Genomic DNA, 18,349 nt, shown 5'->3' with positions numbered 1-18,349 from the left:
CAGGGGGCGTGTAAATCAGGGACATATTGGTGTTAGGTACTCAGATGAAAAACATCCTGACCTAGTGATCTTAGCTGTATACAGAAACACTGTCTGGTGTAAAGCCCCCTATTCCAGCCTCTATTCCAGTGAGAGGAATAAGATAAAGGACGAGGAAGGACGAGGACAAGTAGAGGGGAGAGAGTCTGAGAGGAGAGGGAGGATAAGGAAAGAAAGAGGAAAGAGAAAAGAAAAAGAAGGAAAAGGGGAAAGAAGGAGGAAGCGAAGGAAGAGGGAAAAAAAGAGGAAGAGAAGGGAGGAGAAGGAAGAAGGCTAATATAAATAAAAAAATAAAAAGAAGAGATATAAAATAAAGAGGGCTTTCTCGCGGCTAAATTAACAATAGCAAGCATTTGCAAGCTGAGCCGTAAAATTTAAAGAAACATGGCCCCTAAAAAAGATAAAGAAAAGCCTCAACAGATAAAATTCATAGGTGCTTTTTACTCCCCCAAATCAATGGATAATGGTAGGAAATCCCTACAAAGCCAGAAGTCTATCTCTGAAGAGAGAAATGAAATCTCGAAGGAAATAAATGTTCCAGTGAACCAGATAATGCTATCACAGGCATTGGACGAACTCTGAGAGAAAATAAAATCAGATTTGAAAACAAATATTAATGATTTAAAGCAACAGGTCACACAAATATCTTTAAACTTTGTAATCAAAACGGAAGAAATTAAACTTTTGAGAAAAGATTGTGAAGCTCTCCAAAAAGAAAATCAAAGTATAAAGGAAACCCTGCATAAAACTGAATAAAAACTAGTAGACCTGGAGGATAGGTCGAGAAGAACAAATATAAAGATCACAGGGGTCCCAGAGGAGATAAAAAATGATCAACTGGAAGATTTTTGCAAGAAAATGATCTCAAGTGTTATAGAGGAAGGAAAGATGGGGCATTTTTCATCCGAAAAATTACACAGATTTCAGGCAGGAAAGGAATACATTTAGAGAATGCACTCAATGCCTCAGAGATAACAATATTATTCATAGATGGTTCCATCCAACAAAAATCATGTTCAGAATGGATAACCAAACATTCACTTTTGATGACCCTGAAAGATTGAAAATTAGGCTGAATAAACTAGGCTTAAAGGAAGATTAAAGAAAAAAATATGTCTAAAGAGGAGAAAGTTTGTTGAACCTATATTGGAAGGATTTTTTTTCCTTTTTCCCTTCTACATTTTATATAGAAATTAGGGAATTATACCGTAATACCCTAAATTAAAGGAACACTATTGTCACCTAAATTACTTTAGCTAAATAAAGCAGTTTTAGTGTATAGATGATTCCCCTGCAATTTCACTGCTCAATTCACTGTCATTTCGGAGTTAAATCACTTTGTTTCTGTTTATGCAGCCCTAGCCACACCTCCCCTGGCTATGATTGACAGAGCCTGCATGAAAAAAAAATGGTTTCACTTTCAAACAGATGTAATTTACCTTAAATAATTGTATCTCAATCTCTAAATTGAACTTTAATCACATACAGGAGGCTCTTGCAGGTTCTAGCAAGCTATTAACATAGCAGGGGATAAGAAAATCTTAATTACCGTATATACTCAAGTATAAGTCGAGTTTTTCGGCACATTTTTTGTGCTGAAAACCCCCAACTCGACTTATACTCGAGTCAATGTCTGTATTATGGCAATTTACATTGCCATAATTGTCACGACTACTAGTGTGGTCCAGCACGCAGAAACTATGTAAACATATACATAGGCAAGAAAAGGAAAAATAATAGGAAAGAGCGTAAACCGGTCCTTAGAATGGCCGGACTAATACGCTAGAGACAGAGAATGGTCAAAGGGAAAGCTGAGGTCAAGGAAGCCAGAAAATACACAATACCGTTTACACAAGCCAAGTCAGGGAAACCAGAATTCAGAATAACCAGGGAAAAGCCAAGATCAGGATACCAGGAAATCAGATTCACAAAGATAAAGCACTCTCAAGAAACCAGGAACAGGAAACCACGACAGGGCAAGGTACTGAGGTGAGGTAGGGATTTAAATATCCCTCTCTAAGGTCTGATTGGTCAGAGGGCGACCTCTGACCCCAAAACGTGCGTGCGCGTTGACGTTGTGACGTCACGCGCACGTCAGTATGAACTTCGGGGGCGGAGCTACGTTTAAACGCGACCACGCGGTCAGCGCCATCTTGGATCCGGGCGCGACGGCCGGAGGATACAGGGAAGCAGTTGTCGGCTTGCCGGCGAGCAGGTAAGCTTGTGCTGTCGGCGAGGCTGTGCCGGTTGGGCACAGCCCTGCCACGCGGCGGGCCGGCAACCGTGACAATAATACAGACAAGGGGCTGTATAGGAGGGGGGCTGGCAGGAAGCGTTTACTTACCTCTCCTGCAGCTCCTGTCAGCTCCCTTCTCCTCCGCGCCGGTCCGGTCAGCTCCCCTGTCAGTTCCCTGTATAAGTCTCGCGAGAGCCGCGGGGTCATAGTGCGGCTCTCGCGAGACTTACACTGTGAGCTGAAAGAGGAGCTGACCGGACCGGCGCGGAGGAGAACGGAGCTGACAGGAGCTGCAGGAGAGGTAAGTAAGAGCTTCCTGCCAGCCCCCCTCCACTGAACTGCCATGTATCAAGCAGGGAGGGGGGACGAAAAATATATATATATATATATATATATAAATAATAAAATATTAATTATAATAAAAAAAAATATATATTAATATAACAAAAAATAAATTAATATTACAATTATAATAATTAAAAAATAATAATAAAAATGCCCACCCCCCACCAAGGCGCTGCATCACACACTGCATTCATACACACACTGCACTCATACACACACTGCATTCATACACACACACACACTGCATTCATACACACACTGCACTCATACACACACACACACTGCACTCATACACACACTGCATTCATACACACACTGCAGTCATACACACACACACACTGCACTCATACACACACTGCATTCATACACACACTGCACTCATACACACACTGCATTCATACACACACTGCACTCATACACACACACACTGCATTCATACACACACACACTACATTCATACACACACTGCACTCATACATACACACACTGCATTCATTATACACACACTGTAAATAAATATTCAATTAATATAATTTTTTTAGGATCTAATTTTATTTAGAAACTTACCAGTAGCTTCTGCATTTCCCACCCTAGTCTTATACTCGAGTCAATAAGTTTTCCCAGTTTTTTGGGGTAAAATTAGGGGCCTCGGATTATTTTCGGGTCGGCTTATACTCGAGTATATACGGTAAACAGAACTTGCAATAAAGAAAGCCTAAATAGGGCTCTCTTTACAGGAAGTGTTTATGGAAGGCTGTGCAAGTCACATGCAGGGAGGTGTGACTAGGGTTCATAAACAAAGGGATTTAACTCCTAAATGGCAGAGGATTGAGCAGTGAGGCTGCAGGGGCATATTCTATACACCAAAACTGCTTCATTAAGCTAAAGTTGTTCAGGTGACTATAGTGTCCCTTTAAGGAAAATACTTTTAAATAAAGGGACTAATACATCAACTCTTTAAAGTACCTAAAATTAAGAACTACAAGCAACAGGAAGAAGACAGGAGAAGAAGTTAATAACGAGTTGTTGTTTTTTCTTTTTGTTTTTTGTTTTGTTTTTCTCTTTCTCCCTTCAACATTTGCACAAAAATCAGGGAATTATACCGTGATACCCTATATAAAGGAAAAATACTTTGAAACAATGGGACTAATACATCATCTTTTTAAGGTATTTAAAAATTAAGAACTACAAGCAACATTATAAATGTAAGAAGATAAAAGGATCAGGAGGATCAGGAAGAAGATGGGAGAAGAAGTTTAAACATTTTTTTTTTCATCAATATAGAACTTTGAAGAAGGGATATATTTGTATACCTCACTATTATTTTTTTTCTTTTGGTCTCTCTTTTGTTTGATAGTTGTAGATAATGGAGGTTAAGGAAGCACTAATTAAAAGGAGGGGTACACTAAAGAGATAGTACATTATTTATAAGTAAGAGAGATTAAATCTTTATTTGAGATACGTACGACTAAAAATTATATTGGACACAGGTGACTGGGAATTTAATGCAGTGCTGAAATCAGAGGAATAATAATACATATAGAATTGAATTCACGGGAAAACTGTAGATTAATTATAAGTTATTACACGAGTTAGTTTAAAGGGTCATAAGATATAGCCTAGGAAGGTTTTAATTATAATAAGGGATGTACTCTAAGAAAAGCACATAAGTCACCAGGAAGGAGATCTTAATAAATACAAAATTAAGAGGTATTATAATACACAGAGTATTTAAATTCACGGTATTATAATACACTTGTATGTTTTATGGGAGACAAAGGCACAGTTTGATAATGACAAAAAAAGAGGGAAAAGAAAAAACGGGGGAGTTTTAAATTAAATCCTAGATGGATCTCCTCTTTTTTTTTTCTCTATTCCCTTCTTTGTATATATGGAGGGTTTATCCCTATCTATGACATATATGGGAAAGGTCAGATAGAGAATATGGTAAATTTAGTAAAAGATAGACATGTGCAATTCGTATCGGTCGGAATATGAATTCGGACGAATTTCGGGCAATTCGGACATTCGGGAACTTCAGAAAATCCGAAAAGCCGAAGTGCCGAATTGCCGATGTCCCGAAGTTCTGAAATTACTGAATTTACGAAGTGTCGAACTTCCGAAGTGTCAAAGTGCCGAAGCTCCGAAGCACAGTATTGCCTAAGTACTAATATACTTACCCAGTGGAAGAAGAAGAATGTTACACTGTATATAATTTTAAATAAAAAGTATACAAACATAGCCAGGATTCAGCTGTAAGCATTTGCAACACTTACAACAATCAAGTAACATACAGTGTAATGACAGGAATGAATAAGTAGATAACTCCCTAATTCCAACGGTAAAGATTACTTGGTATTAGCAAATTATGCCCCTACTCGCTATAACCTTCAGGTTACTTAATCCACCAATCAGAGTGTTATGAGTCAAATTACACAGCATGGGAAAATTCCAAAGAACTTTCCCACTGTCACGACTAGTAATGTGGTCCAGCACGCAGAAACTATGTAAACATATACATAAGTAAGAAACGGAAAAATAATAGGAAAGAGCGTAAACCGGTCCTTAGAATGGCCGGACTAATACGCTAGAGACAGAGAATGGTCAAAGGGAAAGCCGAGGTCAAGGAAGCCAGAAAATACTCAATACCGATTAAACAAGCCAAGTCAGGGAAACCAGAGATCAGAATAACCAGGGAAACGCCAAGGATCAGGATACCAGGAAATCAGAAACACGAGAATAGCACTTTCAAGAAACCAGGAAACTGAAACCACGACATGGCAAAGTAATGGGGAAAGCTAGGGGTTTAAATACCCCTCTCTAGGCTATGATTGGTCAGAGGGCGACCTCTGACCCCAAAACGTGCGTGTGCGTTGACGTCGTGACGTCACGCACACGTTGGTATAATTCTCGGGGGCGGGGCTGGTAATAGACGCGACCACGCGGTCGGCGCCATCTTGGATCCGGGCGCGATGCCCGGAAGAACTATGTGCGCGGTTCCCGGCTCGCCGACGAGCAGGTAAGCTCGTGTAGTCGGAGCGGTCGTGCCAGTCGGGCACGACCGTGAGGCTCGGCGGGCCGGCGACCGCAACAGTACCCCCCACTCGAAGACCGCGCACCGGGCGGGAAGGACCCGGCTTAAGAGGAAAGCGGTTGTGAAACGACCGGATAAGACGGGGCGCATGGACCCGGTCAGCAGGAACCCAACAACGTTCCTCGGGACCATAACCCTTCCAGTCAACGAGATAGGACAAGACACCTCTGGATAATTTGGAGTCCATGATAGAATGGACTTCGTATTCTTCTTGATCACCCACTACCAAGGGCGGAGGAGGAGTGGATACCCTGGTGTAGCGATTGCAAGTAAGGGGCTTGAGTAGAGACACATGGAAAGTATTCGCTATTCTCATATGAGCCGGTAGTGCCAAAGAATAGGTCACTGGATTAATACGTTGGGTAACTCGAAAGGGACCAATGTACCGAGGGGCAAATTTCATGGATGGGACCTTAAGCTTGATATGTCTCGTGGAGAGCCACACCCTGTCACCTGGAAGATAGACAGGATTAGCGCCCCGTTTCTTGTCAGCTTGGACCTTTGCTCGGAATGAGGCTTTTTGCAGAGCTGAATGGACGGCATCCCAGGTATCATGAATCGATTCTAAACGGGTGTCCAAAGCGGGGATTTCTGTGTCTGAGAATGCAGAAGGTAAAACAGCGGGGTGATAACCCTGATTAACAAAGAATGGACTGTGATTAGAAGATTCATGAGTGGCGTTGTTTCTGGCGAACTCAGCCATGGGTAAGAGCTCATACCAGTTAGATTGATTGGCATTTATAAAGCAACGTAAATAGGCTTCTAAAGACTGATTCGCCCTCTCTGCTGCTCCATTTGTTTGAGGGTGATATGCTGATGAAAAGGAGAGTTCGATGCCCAATTGTTTGCAAAAGGAACGCCAAAACCTAGAAACAAACTGGGTACCTCTGTCAGATACTATGTTTTTGGGTACACCGTGCAACCGAAAGATCTCTCTCAAGAATATTTGAACAAGATCTTGAGCAGATGGTAATTTCTTAAGTGGGACGAAATGTGCCATCTTCGTGAATCTATCAATAACCATAAGGACTGTGTTAAACCCGCTTGAACTGGGTAGATCCACAATGAAATCCATGGCCAAGTGGGTCCAGGGAGCACTAGGTATGGGCAGTGGTTGTAACTGTCCAGGAGGTGACCTAGGAGGAACTTTAGAAACTGCACATATTTGACATGCCCCAACATAATCTTTGATGTCGTTTCTGAGAGCAGGCCACCAAAATCTCCTGGAGACGGCTGAGAGAGTTTTATGGACTCCAGGATGGCCCGCTGTGAGGTTGTCATGGAACAAATCTAGTATCTTCTTTTGAAACTGAGGTGACACATACAGTTTGTCCGGAGGTTTTCCCACAGGTGCCTGAGTTTGATCTGCTATTATGGCACAGAAGAGTGGAGAAGACACTTCGGAAACAGTAGTGGCAATGAGGCATTCAGGAGGTACAATAGGATATATCTCCTGTTCTGGTACTTCATCTGTCTCAAACTGCCGAGAAAGTGCATCTGCCTTGATGTTTTTAGTACCAGGCCGGTACGTAATTACGAAATTGAATCGGGAGAGGAACAATGACCACCTAGCCTGACGAGAGGACAGTCTCTTAGCGTCCCCAATATAAGCCAAATTCTTATGATCAGTAAAGATCAAAAGTGGCTCTTTGGAACCTTCCAAGAGATGCCTCCATTCCTTAAGGGCAAGTACAATGGCCAAAAGTTCCCTATTCCCTATGTCGTAATTCCTCTCTGCAGGTGTGAGTTTGCGAGAGTAAAATCCACAGGGATGTAAAGGCATATCAGGACTTTCTCTTTGAGACAGAATGGCTCCGACTCCTGTTTCTGATGCATCCACCTCTAGGATAAATGGTTTGGATGGATCAGGATGGGTCAGGACAGGTGCTGAGGAAAATAAAAATTTTAATTGTTCAAATGCCTCTCTTGCTTCTTTGGGCCAAGATATACAATTTGTTCCTTTTTTTGTTAAATTGGTTATAGGGGAAATCACGGAGGAAAATCCCCTTATGAATTTGCGGTAGTAATTCGCAAAACCTATAAAGCGTTGAGTAGCTTTAAGGCCCTTGGGTAATGGCCACTGTAAGACTGCCTCCAGTTTACGAGGATCCATCTGGAAACCAGACGGAGATATAACGTATCCAAGGAATTGTATCTCCGTTTGGTCAAACTGGCATTTCTCCAGTTTACAGTAAAGGCTGTTTTGTAACAGGGTTTTCAGTACAATTCTCACATGTTCGTGATGTGTCTCTAGGTCTGGGGAATAGATGAGAATGTCGTCCAAATACACTAGAACGAACATGTGAAGGTACTCTCTTAGGACATCGTTAATAAAATCCTGGAATACCGCTGGAGCGTTACATAAACCAAACGGCATAACCAGGTATTCGTAATGTCCCATTCTGGTGTTAAATGCGGTCTTCCATTCGTGACCGTCCTTAATCCTGACTAGATTGTATGCACTTCGGAGATCGAGCTTGGTAAAGACTCGAGCTCCCTTCAATCTGTCAAATAGCTCTGATATAAGGGGAATAGGGTAGGAGTTTTTGATGGTAATCCTATTCAAACCCCTATAATCAATACAAGGGCGTAGGTCTCCTTCTTTTTTAGAGACAAAAAAGAAGCCAGCCCCGGCTGGTGAGGAGGACCTACGGATATGACCCTTTCTGAGAGCCTCCTTAATGTATTCCTCTAAACAAAGATTTTCCTGGGGGGACAAGGCATAGATTCCTCCCTTGGGAGGCATAGTCCCTGGTAATAAATTTATAGTACAGTCATAAGGTCTATGAGGAGGTAACCCTTCTGACTGGACCTTGTTAAATACCTCTTTCAAATCCATATACTGTTGTGGAATTTGTGTGGTCAAAGGAGGTGTAACAGGAACATTAATGGTGCCAATAGGTTGTGGGATTTGTTTAAAGCAGACACCTTTGCATCTCTCACCCCAACTCACAATCTCTCCTTCAATCCAATCCAAACGTGGATTGTGTTTAAGGAGCCAAGGGAAACCGAGTATTATCGGAACTGTAGGTGAAGAGATAATTTGAAAGGTCATTTCTTCAGAATGGAGAACACCCACTGAAACAGTGATTGGCAGAGTTTCGTGTGTGATGAAAGGCTGGGTAAGAGGCCTCCCATCAATGGCCTCGACTGCTATAGGTTTTTCTTTATGTCTTAAGGGCAGGAGATGTTTTGCAGAGAATTCTTTGTCTAGGAAATTCTCCGCTGCCCCAGAGTCAATCATAGCCTCACATTGAACAGTAGTGTTCTCGAAAGATAAGGTTACTCTGATAAGGAAACGGTTCTTAGTCAATTTAGGGGACATATACATCACACCTAAGGTCGGTCCCCATACGTGCCTTAGGTGTGCAAGTTTTCCGGCCGAACCGGGCATGATGACCTTAGATGCCCCTTCTTGCCACAATACATACATAACCCCTCGTTACGTCTGTGTTGTCTCTCTGCCTCAGTGAGTTTAGCACTACCCAATTGCATGGGTTCAGGTTCAGGTTCAGGAAGAGGCGTTTGGCTACTCACCACTGGGTTAGAGAAACGAGGAGCTATGGACAAATTAGAGCGTCTGTTACGTTGTTTGTTTTTCTCTCTCTCTCTGAGCCGGTTGCAATGTCTATCATGTAAGCAATAAACTCATTAAGACTAACCGGAAGGTCTCTAGCTGCAGTCTCATCGTGTATATTCTCAGCTAAACCTTCAGAGAAAGCAGCCACCAGACCGCTATTGGTCCAATCAACCTCAGACGCTAATGTCCTGAACTCTATAGCATAATCGGCTACAGAACGAGTGCCTTGCTTGATTCGCATAAGGGCTTTGGCAGCGTTCTTCTCCCTGCCTTTAGGTTCAAATGTAGCTTTAAAGGCCGTAAGAAAAGTATTGTAATCACGGGCTACTGCGTCACCACTTTCCCATAAGGGGTTAGCCCAGGTTAAAGCTTTTCCAGTTAATTGGTTCATCAGATAGCCTATTTTTGATCTATCTGTTGGGAATGAACCGGGAGAGGCCTCAAAGTGGTATTCAATTTGGTTTAAGAAACCTCTGAATTCCTTAGAATCACCTCCATAGCGAGGGGGCGGTGACAAGGTTATGGACGGTGGTTTATGTGGTACGGGAACCACTACAGGTGGCGGAACCACAGGTGGTACCGGAGGGACCTCTAAATAGGCAGTCCTCTGGAGCAAGGTCTGAAATGCCTGGGCAAATTGGTCTAACCTGTGGTCCATATCCTCCACCCTACTCTCACATGCGATCATATGCTTGCATAGTTCTGCAGGATCCATGGCCATGTCGTAATGTCACGACTAGTAATGTGGTCCAGCACGCAGAAACTATGTAAACATATACATAAGTAAGAAACGGAAAAATAATAGGAAAGAGCGTAAACCGGTCCTTAGAATGGCCGGACTAATACGCTAGAGACAGAGAATGGTCAAAGGGAAAGCCGAGGTCAAGGAAGCCAGAAAATACTCAATACCGATTAAACAAGCCAAGTCAGGGAAACCAGAGATCAGAATAACCAGGGAAACGCCAAGGATCAGGATACCAGGAAATCAGAAACACGAGAATAGCACTTTCAGGAAACCAGGAAACTGAAACCACGACATGGCAAAGTAATGGGGAAAGCTAGGGGTTTAAATACCCCTCTCTAGGCTATGATTGGTCAGAGGGCGACCTCTGACCCCAAAACGTGCGTGTGCGTTGACGTCGTGACGTCACGCACACGTTGGTATAATTCTCGGGGGCGGGGCTGGTAATAGACGCGACCACGCGGTCGGCGCCATCTTGGATCCGGGCGCGATGCCCGGAAGAACTATGTGCGCGGTTCCCGGCTCGCCGACGAGCAGGTAAGCTCGTGTAGTCGGAGCGGTCGTGCCGGTCGGGCACGACCGTGAGGCTCGGCGGGCCGGCGACCGCAACACCCACGCTGTGTAAAATGAAACAGAGCACTCTGATTGGGGGATTTCAAGCCAACCAATCAGAGTTCTGTGACAGGTAAATGTAGAGACTTACCTGTCAGTCTCTTCATTTACCTGCCAGAGCACTCTGATTGGATGGCTTAAACCCACCAATCAGAGTGCTCTGAGCCTAATTGCAGGGCGGGGCAAGGCTTTATAAACCTTCCCCCCCCCCCCCCACCTGCAGAGCTCAGTCTGCGCGAAGCCCTCGCCAGGTGAAGATGGATAAAAAAATGTAGAGCTCGTTTTTTTACGTTTTTTTTTAAAGTGCGTCAGTTATTATGGCTTTTTATTTGGCCTTTTTTTGGGGCTGAAAAAAATAAGATTTTAGAAGAAAGAAAACATCAAATGGTAAGTTTTATTTTATTTTTTAACAGGTACTTAGCTAATGGTCCCCCCTCACTATTTTTATGGTGAGGGGGGTAGGTAGGGGTTAATTTATTGGGGGAGGGGGGTGACTAGGGGTTTGGGGACCCCTAGTCACCTGGGGAGGGGGGTTAATTTTTTATTTAGGGCCCCCACCCGCCGCTCAGGGGTGGGGGCCAGGGGTGAGGACATTAGGTCCCCCCCTCATTCTAATTTAGGGCCCCACCCACTGCTCAGGGATGGGGGCCAGGGGGGAGGACATTAGGTCCCCCCCCAATTAGTATTTAGGGCCCCCACCCACCGCTCAGGGGTGGGGGCCAGGGGGAGGACATTAGGTCCCCCCCTAATTAGTATTTAGGACCCCCACCCACCGCTCAGGAGTGTGGGCCAGGGGGAAGGACATTAGCCCCCCCTCATTCTAATTAAGAGGCCCCCACCCACCGCTTTGCCTTTTTACTTCCAAGGTCTATAAACTGAATACCAGTAAGTGGGGTAATCATAACATCTAGACCCCAGGATGTACCTTGGAAACTAGTGAAAGCCTAGAAAGCATAATGTACATTTCTTGGTTAAATGCCGTCATATTATTATAAAATTTAAGAGAAACACGTAAACAACTAAATTAGAAATAAGTAAAAAATAGCACAATTCCAATTCAGGATAGTGCGCTTCTATTCTGAGACTCATTTTACGTACGTTCTAATAACGGTAATTGTTCTATGAATACTAAACAACAGCAGTTATTCCATACACTTGTACACCTGAATAAACACAACTGAATAACAAAACAAGTGTTAGTGTTTAGATTGGACACAGTAGTAAAAGTAAAATGAACTTTACTGGAGCGAAACATACATTTTAAAATAGCCTGACCTCTACGTCAGTGATTACAGGTAAAAGACAAGATAGTATGCATTCCTATTTGGGCTTCATAATGATAATTTGGAATATGGGTGGCTAAAAGACAGAGCTTCAATTGTTGTAAAAAAACAACCATGATGCTTAAAGGAACACTCCCATCTCCATAACAACATTAACCAATGGGCACAAGTGTCTGCGCACCGATCTTACTTTCAGGGATTAAATGCCGGGGGATCCAGGTAAAAAGCATGCGATCGTGACAGTAACCCACCTTGTGGACCGCCTGACAGGTGAGGAGCAGACAGCTTGCTTGGTGAATGTGCTTGGAAGGCACGCAGATACTGTAATACTCCACATGCAGTGGCGGATCCAGAACCTGATCTCGGGAGGGGCACTTGTAGATTATTTAAAGAAATAATCCAGGCACAATAACCACTACAGCTCAGTGTAGTAGTTATGGCGCCAGTAGTGCCAGGATCCCACCCCAGAGTAAGTAGTCAAACCGTTTAAGAACAGTTTGACAACTGCTGGGATATTGGGCATAGGAGCAGTGGTATGTGTTAGGGGTGAAGTGTGTGTGAAAGGTGCAGTGTGTGTGTGAGTGGTGAAGTGCGAGTGCGTGAGGGCGGCAGTGTATGTCAGGGTTGTAGTATGTGTGTTAGGGGGCAGTGTATGTGTGGGGCAGTGTGTGTGAGAGAGCTGCAGTGTGTGTGTGTGTGTGTGTGTGTGAGGGTGGCAGTGTGTGTGAGAGTTGCAGTGTGTGTGTGTTTGGGGCGGTGTGTGTATGGGGGCAGTGTGTGTAGTGTGTGTATGGGGGCAGTGTTTGTGGGGCAATGTGTGTAGTGTGTGTATGGGGGCAGTGTTTGTGGGGCAGTGTGTGTAGTGTGTGTATGGGGCAGTGTTTGTGGGGCAATGTGTGTAGTATGTGTATGGGGCAGTGTGTGTAGTGTGTATGGGGCAGTGTTTGTGGGGCAGTGTGTGTAGTGTGTGCATGGGGCTGTGTGTGTATGGGAGCAGTGTTTGTAGGGCAGTGTGTGTAGTGTGTGCATGGGGGCAGTGTTTGTGGGGTAGTGTGTGTATGGGGGCAGTGTTTGTGGGGCAATGTGTGTAGTGTGTGTATGGGGGCAGTGTTTGTGGGGCAGTGTGTGTAGTGTGTGTATGGGGGCAGTGTTTGTGGGGCAATGTGTGTAGTGTGTGCATGGGGGCAGTGTGTGTAGTGTGTGTATGGGGGCAGTGTGTGTAGTGTGTGTATGGGGGGCAGTGTGTGAGGGTGTGTGTGTATGGGGGGCAGTGTGTGTATGGGGGCAGTGTTTGTGGGGCAATGTGTGTAGTGTGTGTATGGGGGCAGTGTTTGTGGGGCAGTGTGTGTAGTGTGTGTATGGGGCAGTGTTTGTTGGGCAGTGTGTGTAGTGTGTGTATGGGGCAGTGTTTGTGGGGCAGTGTGTGTAGTGTGTGTATGGGGGCAGTGTTTGTGGGGCAATGTGTGTAGTGTGTGCATGGGGGCAGTGTGTGTAGTGTGTGTATGGGGGCAGTGTGTGTAGTGTGTGTATGGGGGGCAGTGTGTGAGGGTGTGTGTGTATGGGGGGCAGTGTGTGGTAGTGTGTGTGTATGGGGGTAAGGAGGGTAGGGAGGCTTTTTTTATTTTTTATTTAATTAAAATTAATATATTTATGTCCCTCCTCCCTTTTTACCTTTATTGATGAGGAGGGGGGACATTTCTTAGTCCCTGGTGGTCCGGTGGGGATTCCCTGGTGGTCCCAGTGGTGGTGAGATGAACTCTAGCCCAGCTACAGGGCTAGAGTTCACTCCCGCGAGATTTGGAGCGTAGCCGTGGTTACCGTGGCAACGCTCCAAATCTCGCGAGAGGAGGACCCGGAGGAGCTGCAGGTAAGAGCTCCTGGGTCCTCTCTCACTCCCTCCCCTGCCGGCTGTCAGCAATGTGCCTGCGGACCGTGGAGGGAGATCAGAGATCTCCCTCCCCAGTCCGCAGGCACATTGCAGGGCTGGCACTTGGGCAATGCCAGCCCTGCATTAGCCGGCAGGGGAGAATCTCGGGGGGGGGGGGGCAATTGCCCCGTTGCCCCCCCTGGATCCGCCACTGTCCACATGAGATGCGATAATCAGGGATATACTGAACCTCAAATTCATCATGATAGACAGCAGTGACAGGACCAGGCCATTGACCAGACTGTGTAAACTTTTTACAAAGTAATGGTTTCAAGAGGGACTTATGAAACGGATTTGGGATACAAAGGCATGGATGCAAATTAAAAGCATATGAGACAGGATTCATTTGCAGAAGAACTCTATATGGACCATTAAGCTTAGGATAAGATTTTATGGAAGGAATGAGACATATATTCTTAGTAGATAACCAAACCCTATCACCAGGCAGATAAGATGGAGCGCCTATAGGCGCCTATAGGCGATCAGCAAATTTTTTCTGGGTCATGGCTTTTTGAGACAAGGTGTCCTGCACCTGTTCCCACATACGTAAAGTAGCAAGGTGTGCGTCCAAATCGGCTATTCCTTTATCCAAAACACACTCTGAAGGACACTAGGTTGCACACCATAGGCCACAAGTAACATACTCATTCCAGTAGAAGCACGAGGATTCCAGCAAACTCATCCCACAGGAGCAGGCCAGTCCGATTATCCTGATGCTCAGAAGAAAAACAGTACAAGTATAGTTCCAGTGCTTGGTTAGCTCTTTCAGCAGAACTGTTTGTCTGCAGGTAAATACGTAGAAGATAATGAAAGTTGGATACACATCTACGAGCAAAAACCCCTCCAAAATCTGGAAATAAACTCGGATCCCGTGTCAGATACTATTTCAAAAGGGATACCATGCAGTTTGAAAATCTCTTTAGCAAATATTTTGGCCCAGAGTTCAGAAGAAATGGTCCATTTTAGAAAATCTGTCAATGACCATGAGTACGAACGTGTTGCCTTCAGAATTGGGTAACTCAACAGTAACAGATGTGTCAATGGCATTTTTGGAATAGACAATTATGTGACTAAACTAGCAGGTCTTTGACATACTGGTTTTGACTGGATACAAGCATTGCATGCTTGTATAAACTTTATAACCTCCTTCTTTAAGGAATGCCAACAGAACAGTTGGGAAATGGACTTGTATGTTTTATTGATACCTGGATGTGCAGCAGTTTTAGTATTATGATACAAAGATAATATGTGTTTTCAATCCTTCTCCAATACATATAACTTATCAATGGGTTTATCAGAGAGTGTTTGCTCCTGGTATAACTTTGTCCTTTCAAGCAAATCTGTGGATGTAGTGATACACATGGCTGCAATCATTTTAACAGGAGGTACAATTCGTTCTGGGTCATTGTCTACCACTACCATGGCTTCAAATTGTCTGGACACTGTATCTGCCTTGGTGTTGAAATACCTGGGTCTGTATATTATAATTAAAACGTGAGCAGAAAAAGGACCAGGGAGTCTTCTGTCTAGAAGACAAACATTTAGCTTTGGCTATGTATATGACATTTTTTGTGATATGTTACCGCTAATATGGGGTACTCCAATAAGTGCCACCATTGCTTAAACACCAAAACTTTAGTTAGAAGCTCGCTATTCCCTATATCAGGCATAGGCAACTTTCGGCACTCCAGATGTTTTGGACTACACCTCCCATGATGCTTTGCTAGCATTATGGGTGTAAGAGCATTATGGGGGATGTAGTCCACAACATCTAGAGTGCCGAAGGTTGCCTACCCCTGCCCTATATCATAGTTACTTTTGGAATCTGACAGTGTTTGTAATGCCCGCTGCGAGTATTAAAGGCAGTCTTCCATTCATCTTCTTCTCTTATTCAGACCAATAATTAAGCCCCTTTAAGATCAAGTATCATTAAAAACTTGAAAGCCTTAATTCAGGCAAATAATTCTGTTCTAAGGGGAATAGGATAGGCGTTATGGACATTTATATGGTTCAAACCTCTGTAGTCAATACAGGGTTTCAAATCCCCTTCTTTTTTGACACAAAAAATAATACTTAAGAAGAGGATCAACTAAAGAAACTCTTAGCCAGTGACTCGTTAATATGTTCCTCCATAATGACATTCTCCTTCTCTGAGAGCGGATAGACTCTACCTTTAGGTGGCATAGTACCGGAGAGTAGATCTATTGCACAGTCATAAGGATAATGTGGAGATAACCTTTCATCCTCTTTCCTTTAAAACACCTCCCTTAAATTATAATTTTGCAAGGGTATGGCTGTAGACAAAGGAGGTACATTAATAGTGAGTACAGGACGTACTGATACTCTTCTACCCATTGAAATAATTTCTGATCTCTCCCAATCAATACCATGTTTATTTTTAACCAACCAGAGACATGAGGGAGATGAAATCATTTGAAAAGTAATTTCTTCTTTATGTAAAGCTCCTATGGTGATATGCATGTTTCATGTCTTATGAGTAATTTGTGGTTAAAATAATGGTCTACCAGAGCCAAATCTGTTGCCTTTTGGAGAAGAGCCAAAGTAAACGAAACAGCAAAGTGATGATCAAGAAAGTTTTCTGCTACCCCTGAATCAATCAGGGCATTGGTAGGTATTGTAATTTTGTTGGCATGTAATATATTGGGTATCATCAGTCTGGCTAATGTGGAACTAGGCCCCACGTTTGACCTTAGGTACAGGAGTTTTCCAGATGACTAGGATAATGTTTTCTTAAATACCCCTCTGCGCACAGTATAGGCATAACCCTTCTTTTCTTCTGTAGTTTATCTCAGCCTAGATTAATTTAATTTAGTCTAACCTAGTTGCATGGGTTCAGCTGGGGGTAAAGCAAGAAGTTCAGTGGAAGGATTTCCATAACCTCAAGACAGGATGAGGGTACATGCATCTTTGTCTCTCCCTATGAGTATGTCTCTCCCTTAGATGACAGTCTATGTGTATACAATGATCTATGAGATTACATAAATCACTAGGTAAATATTTGGCACTTAGTTTGTCCAAAATAAAATCTGCTAAACCCTCCTGAAATGCAGTTACCAGTGAATTATTGTTCCACACAACCTCCGAAGCTAATGTCTGAAACTCTGTAGCATAGTCTGAGACAGAATGTAACACCTGTTTGATTTTCATTATGAGAAAAACTATATACAAGGGAAGTAAACCACTACCATGTAGCGCCTAGCAAAATTGGCGTTACCGGTATAGGTAAACTTACCCAGTACCTAGTGGAGACTCCAGAGGTCTCCAGGGGCCTAACCCCAGGTTATATCTAATAGAGAAAAGGAGAAACACAGAGAGAACAGCTGCAAAAAGCACATGTATCAAACTGCATAAATCTGGAGATAGTGAAGTAGTCCAACAAAAGAAAATATATACAGTCAAAAAAATAGTGTAAATCTCCCTGTGACAATAAAGCTAAAAAATAGATAGACAAAATATATTATCAAAAATATCAAATACCCCAGTGTCCGCTTTTTGGACATCACTTTTTGCCCACATATTTCACAGTATGGCACTATAATGTATTACTTATGTTTCAATAGATAGATTCTTTTCTCTACCATTATTAGATAGCTAAGGGGATGTAGACAGCTGATTATGTACAATTATTAACATTGTTGCTATTTAGACTGCTACTAGTCTGTTAAGCAGCTTCGTGCTACTTTTCTCCTGTATATCCACTCTGACTATCTGCTCTGTCTATAGATATGCCGCGGGCACTCTAAGCTCCACGATATCTATATCCTCTTTCCTAATTTTTCTTATATGATATGTATATATTTTTGATACTATTATATTAGCCCATATTATATATGACATTTCTACTATTTAGAGGATTAATTTGGTGGTAGTCTATTGGTATTCATATATCAATTCCCCCCCTTTTTTCTTATTTAAGATAGAGCTACTATATATAACAGAGTACACTTAGAGCATGATCTATTAAAGCTCATTTTGGTGTATTATTCTGTTTATATATACTCATATTTAAACATTAGGGGTATTTTTTTGATAATATATTTTGTCTATCTATTTTTTAGTTTTATTATCACAGGGAGATTTACACTATTTTTTGACTCTATATATTTTCTTTGGTTGGACTACTTCACTATCTCCAGATTTATGCAGTTTGATACATCTGCTTTTTGCAGCGGTTCTCTCTGTGTTTCTCCTTTTCTCCATTATAATTCTCATTATGGCCATGCCTGAAGAACTAACATGGCCAGGCATATCAATGGTTCTACGAAATGCAGAATGGAATTCTGTATAGTTAAATACCATAGAGGTGTTTGAATCCCATAGGATTAGTCCAAGCCAGAGCTCTGTTTGTCAGATGGTTTATAAAAAAAAAAAAAAAAAAGAAGCTATGTTTGACCTATCTGTAAGGTATAAACATGAATTAATTTCCAAATAAATATCTATTTGGTTTAGAAAACCATGACATAACATAGG

The sequence above is a fragment of the Pelobates fuscus genome, chromosome 3 (genome assembly GCF_036172605.1).
Source record: "Pelobates fuscus isolate aPelFus1 chromosome 3, aPelFus1.pri, whole genome shotgun sequence".
NCBI lineage: Eukaryota > Metazoa > Chordata > Amphibia > Anura > Pelobatidae > Pelobates > Pelobates fuscus.
The sequence above is the reverse complement of the archived record's forward strand: the minus strand, read 5'-3'. Positions refer to the sequence as shown.